We start from the raw sequence: 22191 nt of genomic DNA, 5'->3' as shown, positions 1-22191 counted from the left end.
AAAGTTCAAATAGCCACACTGGATAAATAAAAAGAAAAGTGTGCTTAGGTATATCTGGTAGCCAGTTCCTCCAAGCTGTCCTCCAGAGATCCCTGTGGGGATCTGATGCTTGGGGAATCAGTGCAAATGTTACTCTGGCTACTACTATTGTGGTGAATAATAAACTGTCTTTATGAGACCTGGGAATCTCCTATCTTCTGCCAGTATCCATGAAACTGTAGTAAGCTAACTTCTTAGCTTGGAATAATTATCATTTCTTTTCAGTGGCTTGAATAATTAAGTCCTAGTCTCCTAGCAAGTTTGATGATTATATAATACAATATAGTTGTCTAGATTGCTTATATATAGGAAACTGATTTTTTTGTTGTTGGTTTTTGTTTTTTTTTTTTTTTTTGGTAGTGTCTTGACCAATTTGGTATATAGATGATGAATCAGAAAATAGAGCCTAAGATGATAAGCACTTTACTATTATCTGTTTATTTTTATTTATTTTTAATTTTTTTGTCAGTGAAAGTCCACTATTCCAGATGGGGTTTGGGGCAAATCATTATAAAACTCTTTTTAAAAAATTAAATTCTTTTTAGGCAAAGCCATTTCCCTCCACCTTAGCTCTTATTTTCATAGACTAACTTCCTCCTTTCTGTACCCTCCCATAGATGGTCCTTCCTTACCAAGCAAGAGTTCCTTGCTTAAACATTCTTGATGCTGTCTTCAAGTCTGTGCAGATCTTACATTCCCTTGGTCCCCTGGATTATTATTATTCCCTTAATTATTAGAGTGTAAACCTATGATCCTTCCTTTATCAGAGACTTTGTTCACATTCAAGACCAGAGCCAATTTTAGTCTCCTTCTCTTGTGCTGAGTCAGCCACAGTCGCTTCTTGGCTTTCAAATGCATAATTTAAACCTATTTAATTTTTAATGAGTTTTCATTGCTCAGAAGTAAAAAATTTTAGAGACAAAATGCTCTAAGGGTGAGAAAATAAGGTTTTAAATGAGATTGCACAAATACAGATTGCCAATGCCTCACATATGTTAAGGAAAAAGAAACAATTGCTCTCCTAGTGATAAGAGTGTGCTGAAACTAGCCCAAGATTCCAGAGCCCAGGGCAGCTGTGCCTTGCCCAAACTGAGGAGATGCTGACTGAACTCCTGCAGGAGCCATCATTTGCCTTTTCTTGATGTCCTTACAAATTTTGCAGAGTGATGCTTTCCTCCAAGCAATGCCTAGCATTCTGTTCTTTTTCCAATTTCCTGTCACAGAAGTGTAGACATTGTTTTGTTGTCCTAGTACAGAGGCCAGCATCGTTACTTCCTGGATTCACATCATTATCTCACATTTTTCTTTCAGGAAAGTATCACTAGCCTCCTCTACGAATCAGTTACTTTTACTCATTATTTTGGTTTCCTAAGGAATGCATGGAAGTGACATAAGGTACAGTTATGGCCTGGAATCTTGGCATTATTAGTACCAATTCCCCAAAACTGAGCGACAGCTTCAAGCACTTTTTTTTTTTTTTTTTTTTTTTTTTTTTTTTGGTCACTGTGACAGACCACTTTCCTTTTGAATGCCCTCTCTGTGAGTACATAACTTTGGACCTCAAAGAATGTGCCACATAAAGCCATTTCTACCGCTGCCTTATTACTTTCATTAACATCAATGTAATCTGTCTATCCACTGACCCATTATCTGGTTTTCTGATTTTTTTCTCTTCTCCTGCTACCATATATATATACACACAATAAATGGGTAGGAATATATATATATATCCCCCTTATTTAGGTACCAAATCACTGTAGACACACTTGGGAATCCTTATGAAGAAGCTCCTCAAAAGTAAACACCAGAAAGTAGAAATTAACAGCAGTAAAAAAAAATGTGGGGACGTGACATTCACTGACTGTGAGGAAATCATTCAGTTTACACAAACAAGAGGGAGAAGTTACAGGCAAAGGACTCTTGCTGTCAAAAGGTCTACGACTCTGGCGGGACTCGAACCCGCAACCTTTGAATGACTTTCATCCATACGCTAGAAGTCCAATGCGCTATCCATTGCGCCACAGAGCCTGATGGCACGAGCTTCTTGGCTGGATCCCAAAGGCTCTTGGTTATTTATTTGGTTATCAAATATATTTCGTGGAAATCTATTATGCTCTGGTCACTGAAAATTTAAGAAACACAAAAGCATGTAAGACAATACAAAGGACATGCAATGGCCAACAGAGGGAAATTTCTGAGCCTTCCAGGGCCTACTGTCATTCATCTCCATGAGATAAGAAATAATTTGTCCAAGAATCAAATACAGCATCTCCTTTCATCAGGTCTCTCCAAGTCCACGCTTGGGAAAAATGGAATTTGCGGAACTTCCAGCAAATGGCCTTGGGAGATATTTTTAACACACGGCCAGGCCCCACCACTCCTTTTCCTTTATCTCCAGTCTTGAGTTTCTCTGCCCCCCTCTCTCTCCCTCGATTCGGCAGCCCTTCTTGTTTATATGTGTGTTCTTTTTGAAAATGGTGCATTCATGTGTTGTTTTTGTCCAGGCGCTCACAAAGCAACGCAATCCCATCGTCTCCCTCTCTCTGCAAGGAGCTTTAGAAATATGCCAGGTTTTCTAATTTTCTTTTGGTGAATCTTTGGGCTGAGATGCAAAAGACGCCTTTTTCTTTGCTGCGGCTTTTCTGCAGCTCCCTTAGCGATTGTTGGTCAAGTGGGTTGATGTCTTTGTAGACAGAAAGGGATAATTATAGGTGAGTTCGTTGACGGTGAAGCACTAGTGCGAGAAATTCCAAGATTTAATGACTGGGAATAGGGGAGCCATTGTGATCTGAGAACCTGGCAGAAGGTTGTGGAGGGAAGAGAAGACGTCTCAGGCCACCCCGACCAAAGGACGACTTAGTGTAATGTGATAGAAACAAATATGACCCTCTCTTCCAAGCGGAAACTAGAGTCTGAGTCAGGAGCCTGAAAACCACTCAGGCAGCTTCACTAACGAGTGAGTAACAAAAAGTGCCTGGAAGGAACTTCCAACTTTCAACTTCTCGACTTCACGTAGCATCAAAACTGAAAATAACTAATTCTGAAAATTAAAGGCAAACGCGAGCTCTGAACTGATCGTTTGCAAAAAAGCAAGGCAGAAAGGACGAGGGTCAGACCGGAGCTGAAGTTTGAGCCAAGTGTAAAAGTACTTGCCTCCCTAGAGCCTAGAAGTCCAGGTATTGAGAGGGGGTGAGATCACCCCGCAGCCCACTCCCCGGCCCCCTCCTCCGGGCCCCGTTGCTCCACCAGCGCTCCACTTCTTCCCAGGACCCATCACGTCCTTAGTTCCCCAGCGGAACTTCTGGCAACTTTAGGACTGAGAGGGCGGTGGGTAGATCTGATCAGGTTTCCTTGACCAGAGAGTTTATTCTCAAGCTTTTGGTCTTTGAGGACGTGTCGGCTGGAGTCCAAGCCTAGGAAACAGTGAAAAGACGGGCGGGAGCTGAGCGGAACCTCCAGGCAGCCTCAGACTTGGAAATGCTTGTGGGAGAAGGACCCGGAATGAAGGGGACCGAGAGAATCCCGGTCGTCTGCGTTTGTTTTCAAAGCCAATCATCAACTGGTTTTGATGACAGTAAACTGGTTTGCCCTTTCCCTGGCCCAAAGGACTATTCGAAATCTCACTTGAGAGGAATGCGGGCTGATAGTTAATGAGGGAGCTTCCCGACAGAGAAGGGGTATTGGGGGACTATTTCTAAACCTCTCAGGAAAAGTCCCCTTCTCTGCTCCATAGTGAGGAACGAGAGAGCATTCCTTCTCTCTGAAAGAGGGAAACCCGAGGCCAAAGAAGCAGAAGGCATAATCCCAGAGAGCAAGTTTCCCAAAGAGCCTCCCTTAGCTACTACTGTCGCACACAGAGCTGAAAGGACAAGTAGAAACATGTAAACATAGCTATACAACATAGCTGTATTATAAGCAGGGTTGATTCTGGGTTTAGAGATTGCGTGGCTCGTGAGAGGGGGATGTTGAGCCAGTTTCCTTTCCGTCAAGGACAGTTAATTTCCTCCCGATTCCCATTCTGGGAATCGAGGTATATGTGTTGCTAGGACAAGTAATCCAGACACAGTTTGAGATTACAAGGGTAAAGTTTTCTCAAACTCGTATCCTCTCAAAGGCTCTTTTGTAGTTAAATTTCACCAGCTTCTCTTTTCCTCTGCGGTTAACAGGAATAATGTTCCCTTCTGTATTGTCTCACAAAGTAAATACAGACATTTCACCCCATTTTAAGCTTGATAAATATATATGCCAAAAAATGACTACAGCTTCTTGACTAATCATAGTTTTATCATTGCTCTATTCTTCCTTCCTTTAGGATAGATTTTTAAATCCTAATTCTAAATTTAAGATATCCAATCACAGCATCACTTCCTGCTTCCAGACATCATCCAATACAAAACAAAGCGCTGCTTCTTTAATCTTTTCCTATATCACCCAGCACAAGACTAAATCCCTATGAGTACTTTTTAGTACTCTTTTACTAAGACGCTTCCCCATTGTGTTCTTGATTGCTACAAGTATTTATAAGCCCAACTTGTTTAGCTATTTATGTATTCCTGGAGTTTTTTGTCTGGAAGGTATTGGCACAATTTATATTCCGTATGGCTTCAACGATTCACATTTTTATTCATTCAAAATACTGGTGTGTGGTATAGAGAAATCAAAATGCTGCTATTGCTGGTTTCTTCCTACCTCACTCCCCACCCCTAGTGTGAGTTAGTCATCATTACCCAAGGTTTTCTACTGAGGAAGTGAAAACATTTATTACACTTGGCACAAGAAAGATGAATCCTCTAATTGTAGACTCAAGGACTTTGGTGTTATTGAATGTTTCCTTGGTAGTCTTTGGTTTGAGCAACTGTCTTTTTCAATGTCCTTACCATCACACGGGCCTTGAGTTTGTTTCTTGAATAATTGATGCTACTTAGAGTTTTGTGGAATCCATAGAGGCATCTCTCCCCCTCTCACCTGCTGATATTTAATTAGACTTTTAAAATTATTTTTTGCATGCATACTCTGATAAAGTAGTCTTTTATGGGCTTTTACATTCATAGCAAAATTTGCAAATTAAAAAAAAGTTTTAGGAATGCTCATGATAGAGCTATACCCCCAAAATATTCCTACAGGGGCAGGCAGAATTTGAAGATTTTAAATATATTTGGCAATCTCTTAAAGGAAATAATTGGAATTTTCCAAAGATTGCCAATGGAAAAATCACCTTAGAAATGCTATGAGCATACAGAGTGAGTGATACACTTGCTTTTCTTGACCATATTTCTTACATTTGTTAGTCATGGCATAGTTGATCTTTCCTGGATATAGGTAAAAATAAATTATTGTGTCTGTAATTAATTCATAGGGCTTTCTCAGTGATATTTGAATTAAATAGAACAGAACTCTACTTAAAAGAACACTTTTTTAAAACTTGCGGTTAAATATAGTGTATTAAATCCAAGCAATTACCAGCTTTCTCATCAGCTCTTTCTTCTTACTCATTAACAATTTATTGGTCATAAAATGGGCACTTGTCTATATAAGGGATCTGGCATCCACATTTAACCATCTGTTCTGAATGGTTTCTGTAGAGCATCTGGAAATTCTGCTGAAGGAACCAGTGAGTTACAAACGTAAAAAAGAGAACAGGAAACGTGCGGTGTTGGATAAATTTAGAGAAAATGAGTCCTTGCATTGCCCCCCGCTCCCCCGCGCCCCAACTGAACCACGTAATCCACTTTTTAGAAAACAGCTAAGATCCCACAGAAAATGAAACTCTTGGACAAGCTATACCTCTTCTTAACCGGTCTGGAAAATGAAAGCACATTTGCATCGGCAAAGCACTTTCCCAAACACAATGTTAATGCTTTGGGTCTAAGTTTAGGACCCTAGGAACACCAAGTGAGGGAGGGGATCCAGAGGAAGTTTTCAACGTCGTTTTTCTCTCCCTCCACCTTAAGACAAAAATCAACGCGAGCATTTCTTTCCCTGAAACTACTGAGGACAGTATCATTCAGCGAGGAGGCTGGAAGTACCACCCGAAGGGTTGGTCCCAACGCATGCCTAAAACTGGGAATACGCCGAGTCAATTCAGTTCCGGTTTCCCAGACCCCAGCACCCAGCACTAACCCAATTCGCCACGGAAGCAGGCGCTAGTTGAATCTACCTGAATTTGGTTGGAAAAGAAGCTACCTGTATAGCGAGTACTCTCTCCCAGGGCTCCTAAATGTCGGGCACTGCTGGAGAGGAGAGAGTTTGACTTTCCTCTCTCAACTTTCATTCACCTGAGAGTTTTTGCCCAACTCGTTGCACACACTTTTTGTCTACATAGGCCTATTATCTTTATATCGATCACATTTGCTTTTATAATGAGAACACTTCCTACAGCTGTAGTCGTGGCCGAGAGGTTAAGGCGATGGACTAGAAATCCATTGGGGTCTCCCCGCGCAGGTTCGAATCCTGCCGACTACGGAATAAACCTTTTACGCCAAAGATGAAAACATTAAGATACTACGTAGAATTTCCCAAGCCACGTAAAACCCCGTGTGCTGCCTAGGAAAAACAAACAAACAAACAAGAGAACACCAATTGTTCCTCAGAAAGTTTGTCCTAGTAGACCACTAATAACTTCCTGCCCCCGTCCTTGTGCAAGACTCGAGAATGTCTGAGTTTTCTCTCACCCAAGAACCCGCTCTAAGCAAGCTGCTTTAGAAAGTTGGTTGAAGTGTTAAGACTTTTTATTTTATTTTAAATATTTGTCATGGAATAAAATTGCCTTTTTGACATTAAAAGCATATTGTCATGTAACCACTACCGCAATTAGGATTCAGAAGAGTTCTATCAATCCACAAACCTCCCTCGTGTTATCCCTTTATAGACACCTCCTAACCCCACGGATAGCAGTTGACAACCAGATATGTTTTCTATTCCTTTATTTGACCTTTTTGAGAAAGTTATGGAAATTGAATTTTTTTTTCTTTTTTGGCCGCACCCGTGACATATGCAAATCCCAGAGATCAATTCTGAGCCACAGCTGCGACCTACACCACAGGTGAGGGCAAGGTGGGATCTTTAACCCACTGTGCCACATCGGGAACTCCAAAATGTAAATTTTTAAGATTAGCGTTTCACTTGAGATAGAATACGCCTTGAGATTTAGGCAAGCTGTTGCATATATCAAAATTGTGTACCTTTTTAACTGTTGAAGGGAATTCCATTGTGTCGATGTACCACAGTTCACTTCTTCATCCATTCACTGAAAGATATATAGGGTTTTCTCCAGTTTGAGGCAATTATAAGGGGAAAAATTATTAATAATATTAGCATATATAAATTTTAATTTTCCTTGGATAGATTCCCAGAATGTGATTGCTGTGTCACATGGGAAGTACATAACTTTATAAGAAATTGTCAAACTATTTTCCAGAGGGGCTGTGCTTTTTAAAATTCTCACCAATTACTGAAATTTCTAGTTGTTCCTCATCTTCACCAGACACTGATCACGTCTATATATTTAATTTAAACCATTTTAATAGGTGTGTAATAATATTTCAGTGTTGTTTTAATTTGCATTTCCTAATGATTAATGTTGTTGAACATCCTTTCATGTGCTATTTGTCACCCTCATACTCCTTTTGGTGAAGTGTTAACCTTATCGTGGTAATCATTTTGCAGTATATACATATATCAAAGCATTACACTGTACAGCTTAAACTTACACAGTTTGATAGGTCAATTATATCTCAGTAAAGTTGGGGAAAAAAATACAGTTACCATATATTCCAGCAAGTGAATTCTGCATATACCCAAAATAACTGAAAGCAGAGATACAAACACATATATGTACAACCTTATTCATAGCCTAATTATTCACAACAGCCAAAATGTAGACGCCACCCTAGTATCCATTGATAGATGAATGGATAAATGAAAGCACATATATAAAACACACATGCAATGAAATATTATTCAGCCTTCTTTTTAAAGAAGTAGAATTCGGGTCCATACTGCAACATTGATGAACCTTGAAGACATCCTATATAAAATATGCTGGACAAAAACTCTGTGATTCTGTTATATGAGATACTTGGAGTAAATTCAGAGATAGAAAGTAGAATGGTGGTTGCCAGGGACTGGGAAGATGGGGAAATGGGTAGTTATTGATTAATGGATTCAGAGTTGCAGTTTGAGATGAAAAAAATTCTAGAGATACATGGTGAGGATGGTAGCACAGCAAAGTCAGTGTACTTAACTCTGCTGAACTCTACACTAAAAAATGGTTAAAAGGACCGATTTTATGTCAAGTATATTTTCTCACAATGAAAAGTCAAAAAGAAAACAGATTATCACTTTTGTTGTTGGTTTGGTTGGCTTTTTTGGTTTCATTTTGAAAAATGCATTACTTTAAACATCAAATGCTATCACTTACATGTGGAATCTAAAAAAAGGACGCAATGAATTTCTTTGCAGAACAGACACTGACTCACAGACTTTGAAAAAGTTTATGGTTTCCAAATGAGACAGATTGGAGAGTAGGGGGTGCACTGAGGGTTTGGGATGGAAATGCTATAAAATTTGGTTGTGATGATTGGTGTACACCTATAAATGTAATAAAATTCATTGAGTAATTTTTTTAAAATGCATTCCTTTATTTTCCTCATAAAGCAACCATATGCTATAATCCTGAAGTACACCACAGTCACATCATTTCTTCGGAAAGCCCTAGGTTTTCCAGGAGCCTTCTTGGAGCTTATAGCAGTGCCTGAAAGTCAAATATTAAACCTTTCTCCACAGTCACACATTCTTTTGCTCTCTGGGCTAATGAACACAAACTCACAGGATGATTCGTTTTCAATATAGTCCATTTCTGTTGCTAAAAGTGTGAGTTGTGCTTTCTTTTCAATGAACACTCTGACTCCATTTTGTATTTAGTTTCTATTGCATTAATATCTGCTCTTTGCTTATTTCTTTTCCTGAAGTTTCTTTGGCAATAAATTAGTGGCCGCTTCTTAATTTCACATAACAAATGCCTAGAGCATTACTCTTAAGCATTTATTTGATATATATCTATATATATATTTCAGAGAATCCCTCTAAATACACTTCTAGCTGCACAGTAGTCTTGATATGTACTTTTTTTATCATTTATTTCAAAATAGTTCCTAGTTTCTTTCTTTTTTCAATATTTTCATTGAAGTATATTTGATTTACAATGTTGTGTAAAATTGTTCCTAATTTCAATTGTGGTTTGTTCCCTAAACCATAAATTATTTAGAAGTGCATTTATTATTTTGTACACAAATACAAATTTTAATTTTTATGTTCTGATTTCTGACATAATTTTATTTCTGTGATAATTTTTAGCATGTACTAACCCCTGTGATGTTTTTGGAGACTTGCTTTGCAGCCTGATATATGTCAAGTTTGAAATAATTCCATGTGTGTTTGGAAGAAATTTGAATCCAGAAGCTGATATGAGCAATGTTCGCTCTCTCTCTCCATATATATATATGTATGTACTATATGTATACAATATGAATTGCATCACTTTGATGGTTATTTTTTCATGTATGCTTTTTATTAGTTTCTTAGAGAGTTATATGGTGCAAAAAATCCCACTATAATTGTGATATTTTTTAATCCTTCTCTTTGTTCTTCCATCAATTCCTGGAATTTATTTCTCCATTTTTTTAATTTCCAGAAGCAGGAAATTCTGGATAAAGCATGATTTGTAACTAGGAGATACCAGGTGTTACCTCTGATTGAGCAACTGCAAGAAAAGCCTAGGGAAAAAAAAATCTGTTTAATTTATAGAAGCTTTAGACTATCCATTGAAACTTAAGAGCAATATTGCTACTTAAAAATACTTTTATGAGTTTCTTTCATCAAAAGAAATGAGGAAAACATAATTCAAGTACAGTTTATCTCATGGGAAATTCTGGATGAAGATTGAGGATAAGCTGCAGTGCAGATTCTGATCACCCTGTGCTTAAAAACAAGCCTGCTTCAGTCCACCGGGTCTGATCTAGAGACATCTAACTCTGGCCTCCCCAAACTGAATCATCAGGAACCCACATCATAACAACTTTGAGATGAGAAGCCACTCAAGAACTGGTTTGACTAGAATCTCAGCCTCAGGTGTGGGTGCAACTTTGCCTCTTAAATTACAAAACTGTGGTTAATGAATCATGGAGCCTGAATTTGAAGGTGTTTTGTCAGCAGCTTTATGCCTAATTTTACTTCAGTGATTTCAATTTTTGATAGACACAATTAGGCTACATGATATAAAGGAGAAACTCAAATGCAGAGAATTTAATCTGGGGCACAGTCTTTAATAATTTTATTAATTCCCCAGTATGGTTTGCTAAGTGCTATGTTTTGTTTCTAAGTTCAATCTTGGTGTGAGAGGGTGCTTAACTGTCCATTCCATGTGCCGCATGGTGGGTGCTAAGCTAGCAAAGGTTTTGGAAGTCTTCCTTAATAACTTTACTATCTATTAAGAGGAGAGAAACAAAAATGCCAGCTTTATTTTCTTATTTTAAAAAATTCATTAAATGCCTTTCAATGGCCATGAGGCCCCAAGCAAATTCTTTTTACCTAGCACAAAAAGTTTCTCTACATGGGCTCAATGTCTTCTTCCTTAAGGCAACAAATGTTCACCAATAGATTAAGGATAAAAGCCCCATTGGAAACTCCTATATTCACTGGCAGTGCCCTTGTTGGTTTTCATGTTCACATACTGATGTTGGCATGTCTCCCTAAAAATAAATAGCTAGAGGGCTTGTCTGAGCTATAATTCTAAGCCCATTATGGAGCTTATTCTTTATTTTCCCTTTTATATTTTGCTATGTTGTTGTTGCCAGAATAAGCCCACTCCATCTTTTATAATTAAGATCTATATGCTGCACTCCTATTGTGCATTTTGTAAAAGGAAGATCATGGACCAGCATTTCCTGCAGAGTAGCAGTATTAAATCTTGTGCAAAATAAAAGTTTCCGTTTTATTTGTATTTTAGCTTTCCCTTATCTGTGCCATTAGACTGCATGACAAGAGCTTTCTCCAACCTATCCCTGGCTGGGCTTTATTTTTTGTACACAGTGGTGGATCTTCCATCCAAGTAGACACAAAATCTCCACAGGGACAGGGGCTGTGCCCTCATCTTGTTTCCTTTTTGTCTCTAGTGCCTTGCACAGATTCTGATCCTCCACAGGATTAAAAAAACGAGACAAATAATTGGAAAAGGTGCTAATCTAATTCCTTTTTCCCACAAGCACGGAAGCGTCTCTGTTCAATGTTTTTATTTCTTCATAGACACCCTAGACAAAGAAGTGGCTAGAATAGCCCTAGACAAAGAAGTGACTAGCGAGGGACACTGGCTATCATCTGGCCTAAGAGAATGGCATATTTAAGAAAGGAGGGGAGGTTTCATTCCTGTACTTTGCAAGCCTTAGTTCTACATTCCCTTTAAAATTATTCCCTTTGACTATGGTTTTTTATTCTGCGCTCTTGTGAGTTATAGGACAACACCTTCTTCACGGGCTGGAGATCCCACGCAGCTGTAATTGGGCGAACACAGTCCAGAGTCTGGTGCAAGGTCCTGTAGCCCTTAGAAGGTGTTACTGTAGGAATTTTGCCTGGGATTGATGTTTTGCAAGATGTGTGTGTGTGTGCGTGTGTGTGTGTGTGTGTGTGTTCTTAACCACTAAGACTATTGGAAGAAGTGGGCCCCCTTTGCAATTTTGTTGATGCCAGTTAGCAGGAAAGTTGCATTCTGAAGTCTTTCGCCGCGTGGGCGAGTGCACCACACCGCAGGGAGTCGCTATGAGGAACAGGCGGAGGCGGAGGACCTTGCGTGGCAATGATCTGGCTGCCAACGCAGAGGGCTTTGTCACTGAACTGGCAGAACAGTCCTGAGGGCAGTTATTTGTTTCACCCGGGTGGTCACCGCGCCGCCTCATTTAAGGGGGCATATCTCCTTCCATTGCGTTAGAAGTCATTCTGCAGTCGTGGGGGAAGGCCTATGCATTCACTGGGATGAGTGCTGGGACGGCAGCCAGCACCCCTGGAATTCCACAAACACAAATTCCACAAACACAAATTGGCCAAAGCTCTGTTGAAATCTCGACAGAAACTTGCTGCTGAGCGGCTTCGGTGAGCGCAGCCGAATGGAGATGAGAGACCAGGCGCCTTGAAAGGAAGAGGGGACTCTACTGGGCTGGAGTGGACGCGGAAGCATCGACAGGCCCCGATGGATCTATAAGGAAGAGCTCTGGGTCTAAGAAAAAGGTGTCTGCTGAATAGTAGTAAAGAATGTCTTTAGTAGAGTCTGGCAGCCTTCCCTGGGCACCTTCCTCTCGACGAAGACGAGTTTGATGAATCTTTGGTCCAGAAATGCCGCGACTCTGATTCACTCCTAACTGATCGCTACACATGACAAAATTCATTTTTTTCTTCAGGCATACCTTTCCCACTTCCTCGAAAGCACAGCTTCTCTTGCAAGTTTTCTTCCGTGAATGTGCCAGAAATCGACACATTAAAATTTGACTTCCTAGAGGCAATCGATTTGATAACCAAATAATTTAGTTGGAGAAAAATATCACATGGCTGAAATTGATCAGAGGTGCAGACGAAAGATACGAAATCGCTAAAGCTCAGTTTTCCCGTCTATATAAAGACTAAAAATACCTCAGTGAGTCTTAAAGTATTAAATTACATAATGAATATAAGACGTCCAATCCAAGGCTGGTGTATATAAACAGTGCTCATTCTGTTTTTCTTAATGAAGAAACCTAGAATCACCAAGATTCTGAGTTAGTGGGGGGGGGGGGCACTCTATGAGTTCCTGTACTGGCAAAAAAGTAAAATAAAAAATAAAAACAAAATAGAATTCCCTAGGATTTTCTTCGAAAGATTCTCGTGAGTCGATGTAGACTAAAATTTTCAGTTATTAAATTAAACAATGCTTTCAGTAGTTACTACGACACATCAGGGACAATTATGGGGAAAGATGCCCTGTGTGGGGTTCCATGGTGTAATGGTTAGCACTCTGGACTCTGAATCCAGCGATCCGAGTTCAAGTCTCGGTGGAACCTACCTGGTGCTTTGCGTCAATTTTGCACTCCCTCCTCCCCCCGCGGGAAAACATTCTCTACCTAAATGAATGGAATCAGTTTTGCCTCTGACATCTCTTGTGAGCTCCTGTGAGTCCAGACGCATCTGCATCTGGGTGAGGAGGCAGAAGTGGACTTTTATGCTGGCTTAATATAATTTATTTTATAAAAATGAAAAGAAGTATCAGAAGTAAGTATAGGTGGAAGACTGCAGAATCTTTACACTCTACTGAGACTAGAAAACCAACTCTAATAAAAAGCAAAAACAACTCTTAATAAAGTTTATTTTCTGTGCACATTAAAAAGAAAAAAATGTTCGCTATTTCAAGCATGAGAATTAAATAAATCTAATAGCACTGAAGAATATACAGTTAATAAACAAATTTCTCTTCTACGCATGACCTCTACCTGCCCAATTACTGACATCCCCCACTCCATCAACTGTGCCACTGAACTCAGTTTATGTATATAAAATACAGACAGACATATCACGAAGAAAGAGAGAGAGAGAGCAAAAGAGAAAGAAAAGAAAAGAAAAGAAAGAAGAAAGAAAGAAAGAAAGAAAGAAAGAAAGAAAGAAAGAAAGAAAGAAAGAGGGAAATCTTAAAGTAGGTGACTCTAAGTAAAATGCCATGTAAGACTCATTACATTTTTAAAATACCGACAGATTTAACATATTTCAAATTAAAAACTGGGGGGAAATCCATGATAATGTTTTCATTTCAATGTTCATCTGGTCAGTGCCACCCACAAAGCCAAACATCCCTTTTTCTCAGATAAATTGAGTGAGTACCATTATTTCTTTATGAATTACATTCTTTGTATAAGTTTTCCTTTTTAAATGTGTTCTCATATAGTTTTGCACAGGTCCCAGGAATTTCTCTCTCTCTCTCTCTCTCTCTCTCTCTCTCTCTCTCTCTCTCTCTCGTGTGTGTGTGTGTGTGTGTGTGTGTGTGTAGTATTTGCCTTAGATGAAGTGACAGTTGTTTCATTTTGTTTTGTTTTCCTGGATTAGGAATTTGGAGGCATTTCACATAGACTAGGGGCTGGGAAGATTCCACCTCCCCAAAGTAGTCTTATGGTGATACCCAGGTTATATGTGGAATTTCTAAGCATTTTTTTTCTCACAACCAATACATATCCCTCACTCCAAGTATGCTCACAATTAAGACTCCCCCCACCCCACCCCCCAATACACAGGTCTTATTCACTGTCTGCTTCTTCTCAACATTGCCCTTTTGGGTAAACTGCTTATTCAAACATTCATAACCAGATTCTCCTCCATAATAAATGAGTTCTGTGAAGTTCCTGGTTCTCATGTAAACACACTGTATTATTTAAAACCAGAGAGTGTTGGTTTTCTTTCTCACGATGTGCCACTAAGTGTAAAACACTATGCATCCTTGGACTTTTTTTTTTTTCCAAATAATATTGCAGTGGGAAAACACTACTTATGGTCTCGTCACACCCCTTTTACTGCCACAGTATGTGGAATCTACTCTTCATACGACATCATTCATATATACGAATCATGTTTAATTTGGTCAAAACAGAAGTTTGCTTATCATTGCTTATATTTCTAGATAAAAATTTTCTTCCCAGATAAAAATGAAAAAAAAAAAAAGCAACTGCCTCTACTCTGCAGCTGTAAAACTCTGTCTTTACTGCATACATTTTGCCACCACACAGTCTATTTAAATACCGTCTCATCGTCGACATCGAGCACTTTCTTCATCTGCTAACTGGAGATAGAAATATTACTGGGCTCCTGCTTAAATCAAATCTTAGTACATCTTAAGTGTTCAACAAAAACTGTCGGTGCCTACCTTTTAATGAATCCTAACAACCCTTGAGTAGACAGTAGTGTGGAGTCAACGAGAATATCGCTGTGCTTTTAGTAGTGGGAGTATAAACATGACATTGTACAGGTTGTGTTCTGCGGCGCAGAGTTCCTGATAAAACCGTAGTCGGCAGGATTCGAACCTGCGCGGGGACACCCCAATGGATTTCAAGTCCATCGCCTTAACCACTCGGCCACGACTACGAAGATGACATCGACCCTGAGGGCTAACGTGAACGAGTGGTGGGTGTGCGGCATGTTCACCAACAGTAGGTCTGGTAACAAACATTTCTTGGCCCTGCCCAGGCTTCTCGCTCGAGAATAAAAGAGCTCACTCATCTAGAGCAAATGAAGAACAAGTTGGTGATGTAATTCAATAAAAAGCACCTAGATAAGCGACTTGAACTTCCTGGGCCCTGGAGCCTCTCTACTAGCTGATGCTCTCTCGGACACTCAAGAGCAACATCTACTTCTCGGGAACTCGCAGAAGGGGAGCTTAGAGTTTAGAGTGAGCGCGAGACAGCCTGGAGTCTCCAATGCCAACGGGAGAAGGAACTCGAGTGAAGGGAACGTGCGACAATGCGGTGGTCATTTATATTTGCTCTCAGGGTCAAATTCCAAATCAGAAATCTCTTCCATGACAACAAACTGATTTGTCCTTCCAAAAGAACGGTTGAAATCGGACTGCGGCTACAGTTCGGAGTGAGAGGCGGGAGCGGGGCTCGGGGGGCGGGGAGTGGAGGGTAATTTCTGTCCTAACTGGAAAACACAAGGCAGCAGAAGTCTTGGACCCCTTCCTTTGAAGGTCACTGGTGTCGTCCTTGTGAAGAATGCGAGACAGTTCCCAAGGGACAGCAGGCCTCAGCCTCTGGAGTCCAGGAAAAAGGGAGTCACTCAGAATATAGGCCTTCCAGGCATCTATGTTAATACAGAATAGCGGAAAGAAGGAAGGAGGGAAGGAAGGAAGGAAGGAAGGAAGGAAAGAGAGAGAGAGAGAAAGAAAAGAAGGAAGGAAGGAAGAAAATGTGTGGTAAATGTTAGAATAAATCTAGATGAATTAATAGGGTTGATTCTTGAGTCAGAGACCATCTGATTTATGAGAATGCAATAATGAGGGAGAAACTTGCCTCAGATTCCTTTTTATGAAAGTATCAGGAACTCCAAAACCAAGGATTTTCTGATTTCTAGGAATGGAAGTGCTTCGCCAAGGCATAAATTAGTAGATTTGAAGAGAATCTCAGATACGAAAGGAACTTGATTCCATGATCAAGGTGGAGTAGATCTCTCTGGTAGTTAAAGCTCTTTCACCTCTGTTTTTCTTTAGAATAATACGCATAATCCTCCCTTCACTGTATTTTTGCAAGTGTTATTTGCTCTTACTGCCATGGCACTTGCTATACACCTCCATTTAGACTCATAAAGGATTTATACCTTTAATACAGTAAACCTGTTTTGAAGTTTATTGTCCTTGAAATGTCTTATAAAAGTATTGCCCTTGACCATCGGTGTGTGCATCACTTGGGGGACTTGTGAGAAATGCAAATTCTTGCGCTTGAAATCAGATCTACAGAATTAAAAACACCCAAGGATGGGAGGGGCAGGTGCAGGAAGATACAAGAATTTGAACTCCAACAAGAAGTTCTCCAGGTGATTCTAGTGCCCACTGAAGTTTAAGAAGCATTCCCTTTAAGAAATAATCTTAACAAAGAGAAACATGTACTGCACAATAAAATTTTATTATTTCTTAAAGTGATAGCAAAAAAAAAAAAACCCCAGATATTTAAAAAAAAAAGGATACATTTTTAAATATTTTTCTTCATCCATGGAATAGATCATTATAAAGCCAGTAAAACAAAATTTGGGGTGCCTTTGTTTTCATCTGTTTGTTCAATGCAGTCCACAATGAGAGCATCCATCCTAAACTTGTTTCTCAAATAATCAATGTCAGAGATTGGTAGAATTAATGAAGACATTTATTTCTCCACTTGTTCTTGCTTGCTAGCATTTAACTGTTTTATTTTTTTTTAAAGAAAATCATTTTGAAAGAACTTCAAAAAAGAGCACAGTTTTGTAAGTCCTTTAAATTTGCAAAATGTTTTCACTTTTTTGTTGTTATTTTGAGTGTGTTTTGGCTGCACCTGTGGCGTATGAAAGTTTCCCCAGCCAGGGATCCAAGCCAAGCCTCAGCCTAAGCCACAGCTTCCCCAACGCCAGATCCAACTCCAAGTTTTCAGGTTTTTAAGGTTTGGGAGCTGTTTTATTCGAGGTCTATTCCATGGTTATTCCTGCATATGGATATGGGGAGAAAGGTGAGTGAAATACATTGAAATGGTGAAACGATCCTTCGAATCAAATAGCTGTATGTATGTATTTCATGATTCTCCATCAGAAGCTGACAGAGCAGGGAGTTAGTTTCTCAGGATGTCTCTTGTTTAGTCTCCTATCAGACCATCAGAATAAGGGGTCCTTCTAATCTGAGGAGAAAATGTTGCTTGCCAATTTGCCACAACATCGTTAATATTCATCTAAATATTGTCAGAGCAAAGAAATTTGCTTAATACAAAAATAGTTTCTGATTGAACATTTGACCCCTTGAAGAGAACTAAAGTTCTGTACAGCTATTAATGCTAATAAGGCACATAACTGCCACGTAGTCGTGGCCGAGTGGTTAAGGCGATGGACTAGAAATCCATTGGGGTCTCCCCGCGCAGGTTCGAATCCTGCCGACTACGGTATCTTCCCTCTTGGAAGATTAAAATCTTCCGCACTGGACCCGTTTGATGTTTGCCTCCCAGGAAGAAACTTGTTTCCCCAAACGGGCTGTCTTCAAAGTTTCAGTGAAAAAGAGGTCAATCTTACTTCTTTCTATCATTTTTTTTTTCTGCTTCTCCTCCTCATCCTTCTCCTCTTCCTCCTCCTCCTCCCACCCCTCCCTCTACTTCTTCTCCTCCTCCACCTCCTCCTTCTCCTCCCCCTTCCTCTTCTCCTTCTTCTAAAATAAGTCGACCACAGTCCTAATGGTGTTTTCTTTTTTCCCCTGGAAGAGTCCCAGGCTTTGGCAATGTCTTCCTGTTTCCTGAAATCAAAACCTTGCTTAGAAAGCAGTCTTCCCTAAAGAAAAAACTTGGCAGGAGTGTTTCCCCCTTACCAGAACACTTCTCCAGTCATAAATCTTGTTCACTGTCTGGCTTCTTCTCTTCAACACATTTTTTGAGCACTTCTAAGTGAGAGCCAAGTAAGCATCGATGAAATAGACTGTTGAGGTGGAAGACGAATAAGACTGGGTAATGTTTTCCATTATTCTGTGAGCTTTGAATACAGCTGGATCAAGAAAGAAATAATCCTGCCCCAGAAAGACAGACGAGAGTGGTGGCTTTCTTTTGACTATCATTTTTACTTTGTAGGTGTTTTAGCAGGTGAAGAAAAACAAGCGAATCTAGCAGAGGATGGTTTCGATCCATCGACCTCTGGGTTATGGGCCCAGCACGCTCCCGCTGCGCCACTCTGCTCACCATGCAATAAAAAAGGATACTTTTCAATCTTGATTCTTATCCACTTCCCCAATACTTTAAGGCTGTCATCTTCATTCTTCATTCTTCTCCTCTGTGCTCTTGACTTTCTTTCCCACCCTTAGAGTCCATGCCATTCTCAAAATGTTCATGCCACACAACCTCTAGCTTGCAGTTCACAAATTTTCAACACTTTCTTCCAGAGGATGCCAATCCTTTCCTGTGGGTTGGGAATTATGACAGATAGGTAGGTATCAATGACAGCTAGAGTGTCGGCTTTCCAGAACAGAAGTCCAGCAAAGCCTTTTAAAACCTTTCAAGAGTCACCTTCTTCCTCACCTTTCCTCACGATTTCTTCTGGGTCGCGGAACCAACTACCTTTCTTCTGTTCTCTCTTCCCAGGCATGCATTCCGATGTTTTCAGTGGTCAATTTCTCTGTTTCAGCTTTAGTTACTCCCCTCCTCCTGTGTCTGCGCTGGTTTTATTTGCTCTGCTGCTCTCGCTTATTGGAGACTCCAAAGTAACCTCCTTTTCTCCAAGTCCCCCTTCTTGCGGGGTTCAGAGCCGATTGCGATTCCTCCCCTCCTCCCCTCGACGAGGAGTCATCTATGCTCCGCTCTCCGCTATCACAGGTGGGGTCACGCCGCAGGTTCCCTTGAACGTGGTCTCATTGCTCGGAAACCGAGACTCTTAGGAATTAATATAGAAGGCCCTAGCAACTCCACAGATTGCCAGGCCCCGAACTGGAAATGATAGCTCCCAAGAGCGCTGATAAAACCCTTTCCTGAGATGAGGGTTTTGTCGCAAGTTTCCCCTGAGGCAGGCGTGGTTTGTAGCGGCAAGAAGTCAAACCTCGGAAGATGCTCGCTGGTTTCCCCTTTGAGTTGTCCTTCATTCTTTTTTTGAATGAAAATTTTTCTTCTGAATTCTGCAGGTCGTTTGCCTTCTCCAGTAGATTCTCGGAGTTGCTGCTCTTTTCCTTATTCTCTGCCACAAAACCTGCAGACCTAGTGTTGACAGCCCAAGGCAGAATTTTACAGGGGTCATCGCTTGTACATCTGTATCCACTGCCTCCAGCACTAGCAGAACATGGTCGCCTCCTTCCAGAAGAGGTTTGCCGGGCCTATGACCTGTGCATTAATGTCACTTTCTAGGGAATGGAAAGGTTGGAGCCAAGACCTGGAAAAGGGTGTGTGGGAAAGCTGTAAGGTAGTTAATGATGGGGGATTTTGTCATTGCTAGAGTCAATTGTGTAAAACGGAGCCAAATTCCCTGTACGTGTTCCTAGTCATGGGCTGATTTGCCATCTGTGTATCCTCATTAATGAAAGGTCTCTTCATGACTTTTATACGTGTTCTGAATAGATTTTTTTTTTAATCTGTTGTGTTTTGAGAATTCTTGTACATTTTCTAGATACTGTCCTTTGTCAAGTATGCAGTTTGAAAATGTTTCCTCTCAATCTGTAGGTTTTTTTTTTAACCTCTTAATAGTGTATTTTTGAAGAATAAAAGTGTTTTGTTTTGTTTTATTTCGATGAGGTCCAATTTATCTATTTTCCTGTTAAGGATTGGGCTTTGGTATCAAGTCTAAGGACTAAGATCCTGAAGATCTTCTCCTAAGTTATTCCCTAAAAAGTTTTATAGTTTTACATTTTACTTTTCAGTTTGTGACTTAAGTTAATGTTTTTCTATGGGATGAGGTTTAGGTTAATGTGGGTTTTTGTTTTTGCCTGTGGATGTTCAATTGCTCTAGCCCCGTTTGTTGAAAAGGCTATCCCTCTTCCAATGAATTTCTCTGTACTGTTGTCAAAAAATTACTTGGGCAAATTTTGTATGGGTCAGAATATATATTTTAAGGTAAAGAAATAACCAGGACTATCACTTGATTTAAGTTTGCTACCATTCATTTAAAAATAAAGAGTGGACGGAATATTATACACACATATGAGTCTGAAAGGTTATACAAAAATTTATTTTATTGTGGAGAGAAACTGAACTGCTAGAGCACCTGGATATAAGATAGATTTTATTCATCAAGTATAACCTCAATTATCATTTGAGCTTCATACCATGATTATTGCCTTTACTATAAATGTTAAACTTCTCAATAGGCAAGGAAAATAAACTTTATATCAGCTGAGTACTTCTTTTTGGTAGACACAGTTTTCCAGTCACATGGAGGCAAAATAATTTTTACAGTCTTCAGATAGCATTTATTTCTGGCACTTTATTTACCCTATAAACAGGGCAGATTAGTGTGAAGCAAGCATGGAGTTGTAGATTGACTTCACTCAGACAGATGAAAATATGAATGTGTTGAGACATATAAAGGATACAGTTAAATATGAGAAAAGAAATCTCTGAAAAGATAACAATTGCATGGAGAAGCACGTAGGATTTTGATATCGGGAAAAACCAAGATATCTGTGAAGCTAGGACTCTTTTTGGGGGAAAAGGATGTATATTAGGCCAAACCCACTGGAAAGGAATAGCAAACTCACAGTTAACTTTGACAAGCTCGCACACATGACCACGTAGTCGGCAGGATTCGAACCTGCGCGGGGAGACCCCAATGGATTTCTAGTCCATCGCCTTAACCACTCGGCCACGACTACATGATGAAATAGTTTCCTATAAAAGTAAATAGCTGTGCTTAATCTTAGTCTTCACAAAACCAAATTATGTATTGGAAGGATTGAATCATATGTTAGAACATGTATTTGCAGTCGTTGTTTCCTATTTTTCAATGTCATTCTAGTGACTATCATGCTGTTGCTCCATACTGCCCAGTAACTCTTTATCCTCAGAACTGGAAAGATTTCTTATTTGATGGGTTGTTGGAATAAGATAAGCTTCTGCTCTGTCAGCCTCTGGTGGAGATCCATGGGATACATCCCACAAACGGGAACATTCACTTCTGAATTAAATGTAACAGCAACGATTTAAAAAAAAAAAAAAAAACAGAACTTAAGCTCATGTATCTATTTTAATTCTGGAAGAATATACGAAACCTGGTTTCAGTTTGCTACTATGGATAGAAATTAAATAGCTGAGCATATGTATTGAAGAGAGATTTTTGTTTTCACTACAAATACTTCAAAATAACTTGTTTTACTATTATTATTACTTATGTATTTTCTTCTTTATCTGGTTTATATTCCTAGGAGTGAAATTGCTGAGTCATATGATAACTCTATGTTTGTTCCAGGAACGGCTAAACTGATATCCAACTTGGATGCACCTTCCCACCAGCAATATATGATGGTTCTGATTTCTCCATAGCATCCCTAACATTTGCTATTATATGCCATTTTCATTCAAGCCATCCTAGAGGGTGTAAAGTGGTATCTCATTGTGGTTTTAACTTGCATTTTCCAGAAGACTAGTAATATCAGTTTCTTTCATGGGCTTATTGGCCATTTGTGTATCTTTCTTGTAGAAATGTCTGTTCATGTCTTTTACCCACTTTTAAAGTGGGTTACTTTATTTTTCTTGAGTTGTAAGAGTTCTTTACATAATCTAGATACAGGCCCCTTATCAGATATGTGATTTTAAATATTTGCTTCCATTTTTTGTGTTGTCTTTTCACTTTCTTGACAGTGTCTTTTGAAGCACAAAAGGTTTTAAGAAAGCCTAATTTGTCAATTATTTTTTCTTGCTAGTGCTTTTGCTGTCCTCTCTTAGAATCTATTGCCAAATCTGA

The 22191-nt window shown here is 39.6% G+C and overlaps 7 non-coding genes across 7 annotated transcripts; 3 read left to right on the top strand and 4 right to left on the bottom strand.

Annotated features, from left to right (window-relative positions):
- Nucleotides 1-1977: 1977 nt before the first annotated feature.
- Nucleotides 1978-2067, bottom strand: TRNAR-UCU (transfer RNA arginine (anticodon UCU)). The gene is given in 2 exon segments: nt 1978-2013; nt 2031-2067. It is a non-coding gene; the product is annotated as a tRNA-Arg (tRNA).
- A 4352-nt stretch (nt 2068-6419) lies between these two features.
- On the top strand, nt 6420-6501 carry TRNAS-AGA (transfer RNA serine (anticodon AGA)). The gene has a single exon. It is a non-coding gene; the product is annotated as a tRNA-Ser (tRNA).
- Nucleotides 6502-13049: 6548 nt separating this feature from the next.
- TRNAQ-CUG (transfer RNA glutamine (anticodon CUG)) lies at nt 13050-13121 on the top strand. The gene has a single exon. It is a non-coding gene; the product is annotated as a tRNA-Gln (tRNA).
- Nucleotides 13122-15101: 1980 nt separating this feature from the next.
- TRNAS-UGA (transfer RNA serine (anticodon UGA)) lies at nt 15102-15183 on the bottom strand. The gene has a single exon. It is a non-coding gene; the product is annotated as a tRNA-Ser (tRNA).
- Nucleotides 15184-17629: 2446 nt separating this feature from the next.
- Nucleotides 17630-17711, top strand: TRNAS-AGA (transfer RNA serine (anticodon AGA)). The gene has a single exon. It is a non-coding gene; the product is annotated as a tRNA-Ser (tRNA).
- Nucleotides 17712-18416: 705 nt separating this feature from the next.
- On the bottom strand, nt 18417-18488 carry TRNAM-CAU (transfer RNA methionine (anticodon CAU)). The gene has a single exon. It is a non-coding gene; the product is annotated as a tRNA-Met (tRNA).
- A 2533-nt stretch (nt 18489-21021) lies between these two features.
- On the bottom strand, nt 21022-21103 carry TRNAS-AGA (transfer RNA serine (anticodon AGA)). The gene has a single exon. It is a non-coding gene; the product is annotated as a tRNA-Ser (tRNA).
- Between the last annotated feature and the right edge of the window lie 1088 nt (nt 21104-22191).

This window comes from Sus scrofa, chromosome 7 (genome assembly GCF_054392235.1).
Source record: "Sus scrofa isolate SSC_HxYL_T2T_F1_AM1 chromosome 7, Sscrofa_HxYL_maternal_Yorkshire_Landrace_v2.0, whole genome shotgun sequence".
Classification (NCBI taxonomy): Eukaryota; Metazoa; Chordata; class Mammalia; order Artiodactyla; family Suidae; genus Sus; species Sus scrofa.
The sequence above is the reverse complement of the archived record's forward strand: the minus strand, read 5'-3'. Positions and strand labels throughout refer to the sequence as shown.